Genomic DNA, 5,193 nt, shown 5'->3' on the forward strand with positions numbered 1-5,193 from the left:
CCTGAGGTATCCTTCTGTATTCTTTCAGGACCACAATCTTCTGTTTTTTCTGACTCATCATTAAAACACGTTTATCTCTTTGTATATCACAGTATGAGTTATACCTTACATAGCATTGTATACATCTTTGTCTCTTACTAGATCATGAGTTCCTTAAAAAAGCTATTTCTAAAATCTAAAAAGATCTTATCCATAACCATGTTCACACCCTGTGTCCCCTTTACTCGCTACCTTTTCTAGAATGTGATATATATGCATTCATATATACACATATATTATGGTCAAATCAATGACTATGCACTGAGGATCTAACTCACTTTCCCGAAAAGAGCTCCAAAGAGGTACCAACAATATAGAATTACACATAGTTGAGGAATATGCATGAGTAAGTGGAAACTGTACTATAAAAGAAAGTAAGAACTGCTGAGAACAAAAGTAAAAATAAATTCAAATTCAATTACAAACACCTGTGAAGGTTCTCATGGAGAAGTTCATGTCTGAGATCAAAGAACAGACATGCCCACAGGCCAATCTAATCCCTCGACTGAGACTTTTTTTTCAGATGATTCTAGGCCATGCAAAGTTGACAGTTAAAGCTAAGTAGGACAAAAATATAAGTAATTTTAAAGTCTGTGACTTTCACTGTAAATGCAACAATGTTTCCTCCAAAAGTTCCTACTCAAAACATTGCAAAACAGGGGCAGAAAAATGGTAGAGCCAGAGGAAGAGGTGAGTATTATGAAATACTGTCTTCAGGGTATGGCATGGCCCTTGTAGGCTTGAACTCAGAGCAGCTTTGATTACCTGCACAAACATGCTAGATTTTGTCAACCAACATCCTCTCATAGAGGGAAGAAGGACTCATGAGGCTGCAATCCTCCTTAAGGAGCTATACACAAAGATGGCTGGGGAAAAGAGAGGCATTTTCTTCAGTAGTATAGCCACTGGTAAAGTACCCATGGCCCTTTAAATAACTCCTCACTCGTGCTTCTATATGCAACCCTAAACAGAAGAAATTCCTGTTATAAATGTATGACACAGTTTTATTTTCTCTGTCTTACTGAAAAGGTAGATTTCTTTCATATCCACAATGCCCTGTGACTACTGTGTGGCCATATGCAACCCGCTGCAATACCATACCATGATGTCCAAGAAGCTCTGCCTCCAGATGACCATAGGAGTGTAGGTACCAAGAAACCAGCATTCTGTGATTCATACAGGGTTCTCATTCAAGTTAACTTTCTGTGGGTCTCACGTAATCAGGCATTGTTTTTGTAATGCCTTTCCATTGTATGGCCTTTCCTGTATTGACCCTCATATCAATAAATTGATGATACTCATCATTTCAAGGTTAGTTAAAATCCTTGCTCTTGCTGTAGTCCTGGTATCTTATTTTCCCATCCTTTTCACCACCCTCATAATAAAATCCAGTGAGGGAAGAATCAAAGCCTCAACTACTTGTGTATCCTGTCTGTATTAGTATTGTACTATTCTCTTCTCTACATGTGTATTTGATGAAGTTCTGTTGATGAAGGGGATAATGATTTGCCCATTGCTGGTTTTCATACTCTAAGAATTTTAGTCATACTCCAAGAAACATGTAAGCAGTAATGTTAAAAAAACAATAATGAAATAATTAATTTATAACATTCTTAAATAGGTATAATCCCCTGAAAATTGGATTAAACTTGATAATGTATGTCTTCACACACTAAAAGAACAACTTTGCAATCAAATATCAAAATATGAAAAGATGGTGATATTTGAAGCAAATTACTCCACAAAGGAGATTTTCTCCTAAAACGAACTTTAAAATCTAAGGGACAAGGATCCATCAGAAATGAACCAAAGGATCTTCCTAAGTATTGGAGTGTAATTAGACAGTTCTTGGAAATTGAACACATATTTGGATTGAAAATTAGTATATATGAAGACTGGAGAGATAGCTCAGTGGTTAAGATCACTGGCTATTCTTAGAGAGAACCATCGTTCAGTTCTGAGCACCCACTTGGTTGCTAACACCCATCAGTAACTCCAGTTCCAGCGGAATCTGTCACCGTCTTCTGACCTTCTTGGACACTACACAACACTACAACACAGGTGCGCTTACATACATTCAGGCAGTACACTCATACACATAAAGTGAAAATAATAACTAAAATACTTTTTTAAAATTATTATGTGTGAAGGTAGGTTTGATTTAATGTCATTGTTAAACCTCAAGCACATTCCAAGGTTTAATTAACCTCTTCTTAAGCAACATCACTGCCATGAGATTCTTTGTATATTTTCATGTGACGTTTAAATTTTCTTCAAACATATTGTTTTTAAGAACATATTTGTATTAGTTACTTTTTTGTTTTAGTGATAAAATACCACAACCAGAAGCAAATTAAGGAAAAGTTTATTTTGGCTTATGGTTCCTGAAGGCGAGTGTCCATAATGGTGGGGGAGTATGGATGCAGGAGCAGTAAGTTTTGAGAACCCATCTCAACTACTCATAAGAAGCAGAGAGAACAAACTGGAGGTGAGGCTATAAACTATCAAAACCCACCCCCAATGATGTCCTTCCTCCAGCAAGACTTCACATTCTAAAAGTTCCATAAATTCCCCCAAAGAACACCATCAACCAGAGACCAAGTATTCAAATATGAAGGCATATGTGGGACACTTATTATTCAAATCATCTCAGTATTCACACAGAGTACTTACAGTCTAATTGATAACACTTTCATGGTTAGTGTTACTCATTTTCAACCACAAATTCTCTGAACTGAAGTAGCTTCAGTTTGTTTGTCAACCTGCACTTTAAAATGATGTGCTTCATAAAGAAAGAGTTGAGCATTTTTTAAGTTTTTTTCTGCAATTTACTTATTTTCCCACAACATCTGACACTTTGTATGTCTATTAAACCAAGTTTTAATTCATGGATCCCTGTGCTTGTTTTGTTGGTCATTAGGAATTCCCAAAACCTGTGTTTACACCAACGAAAGCTATTGATAAGGCCATAGCACTGATAAAAGATGAAGATGTTGCTCAAGTATAAATGAGGTTTTAAAAACCTAGTTAAAATTCTTAATATTTAAACAAAAATATTTCCTCATCAAAGAAATTTACAACTGTAAAACAAGACTGTTCACGTATGTTTTTAAAATATTTTATTTATTATTTTATTGTTTTATGAGTATGTTTTGTCTGCTTGTGTGTAAGTGCACTCATGTCATGCAATACCTGCAGAGGCCAGAAGAGGGCATTACATCCCCTGGAACTGGAGTTAGAAATGGTTGTTAACTGCCATGTGGGTGCTAGAACCAAACCTGGGTCCTCGGCAAGAGCAACCAGTCCTCTTAACCATTGAGCCATCTACAGTCCCAACTTTTTATGTATTACATATGAACTAATTAAGCATTCTTTCTTATGTCTTTCTTGAATAAAAAATTTGTGCCACCTAAGAATGAACTTTAATGAGCCTAGCTGCTTCTAAACATATCTAAACAAGTGAAATAAGATTTCTTATGACAGGAGAGGAGAGAACAACTTTTCCAGTAAAAAGAGATGGGGACAACATAAGCAAATGAGCAATAACAGAGATACATTTTTCCATTACACTACACTTTTATATTTTATAAGCAGAATAGGAATAGAATTGGGAAAATTAAGTCAGTTACATACAAATCAGCAAGATGATTTTCAAATAGACCTGACTGAAGGTCACTTGTTTTAACCTCATTGTCCCACAGAAGTATTTTCAAGTTGTTTACATGGTTTAGAGGTAAATAGCTCAAGGGAATGCACTGATGTCAGGAATTTCTTCTATGATTTGATGGAACACTTCAACTCTGCAGTGTGTTGAGCATAATTAATACTGACCATGACATTTTCATTCTCTTAACCTCAAATACTTTGAGCAAGATCATGATATATATTCTAAAATCTGTCCAATTAAAGAACTACACTCTGAGAAAAACTCTTATCAGTAAAATTAAGTAAAAAGATTGTTCTAATTTATTTTTTTCAATATAATATATTAACTTTTTTGAAAAGTCATTTTATTGTTCCTGAATTTCAACTCCTTTATGATATTCAGTATACAAGCCTTTTATATCAGCACTTGGGAGGTAGAAGCAGATGGATATCTGAGAGTTCAGGCCAATCTGGTCTACAGAGTGAGTTCCAACCCAACCCTACTATAGTGATACCCTGTCTCAAAAAGAAAAAAATCCAGTCTGGTACAGAACTATAGATCTTATTGCTCTTACCTAACTGCACTGTGGTGTGTGTGTGTGTGTGTGTGTGTGTGTGTGTGTGTGTGTATGTATGTGTGTGTTTTATAAATTTTACTTTCCTAACCACAAAGCATCAGTTTTCTTCTCTCTTCTGTGAGATCACCTTTTAAAAATTGTACAGAGGGAACATTTTTTTTTTTGGTTTGGTCTTTTTGAGACAGGGTCCCCTTGCAGCCACAGCTGGCCTGGAACTCATTACGTAGACCAGGCAGGCCTTGAACTCACAGAAATCCACTGAGCTCTGCCTTCCAAGTGCTGGGACTATAGGCATGTGCCACTATGCCTGGCCAGAGGGAATATTTTATTTAAGATGTTTAAAATGAGGGCTGGAGAGATGGCTCAGCTGTTAAGAACACTGTTCTTGCAGAAAACCAGCTAACAACTGTCCATAACTCCAGTTCCAAGGGATCCTATAGCCTCTTTTGTCCTCCGCAGGCATTGCACCACATGGGTACACTTACCTACATGCAGGTATAACACTCATACACATAAAAAAAAAATACTAAATCAAATACCAAAAAAAAAAAAATGTTTAAAACGATGATTATTTTCAAAGAATTGCTGAGTTTTTTCCACAAAGACTGAAGGTAGCTGTGAATGATGAATCTGAGCCCATGTGAATTTTGCATGTATATTTGTGCAAGTTACCTGGAAGCAGATGCAATGAAGTCATTACACACCTGAAACAATTCTGTAGACAATGCTCTTGATTCTGAGCAGAAAAAAACCCCTGGAACTGGTAACATGAGGGGCAGTATATCTTGCAAGGGATAGTCAGTGTGAACAGTATTCACTCTGGGTGAGAGGGTAGCTCACTTTGGATGTGAGGTGATGGGGGAGATCCCCACCACTGATCATCTTGATATTTGATCTAGGAAATGATGCACACATCAGCATATCTTACAAG

The 5,193-nt window shown here is 36.4% G+C and overlaps 1 pseudogene; it reads left to right on the forward strand.

Moving 5' to 3' along the window:
• LOC103735102 overlaps nucleotides 1–1,611 on the forward strand; it is a 3,343-nt pseudogene extending 1,732 nt beyond the window's left edge.
• The last annotated feature ends 3,582 nt before the right edge of the window (nucleotides 1,612–5,193 follow it).

This window comes from Nannospalax galili, unplaced genomic scaffold, assembly GCF_000622305.1.
Source record: "Nannospalax galili isolate Female #2095 unplaced genomic scaffold, S.galili_v1.0 scaffold177, whole genome shotgun sequence".
Taxonomy (NCBI): Eukaryota; Metazoa; Chordata; class Mammalia; order Rodentia; family Spalacidae; genus Nannospalax; species Nannospalax galili.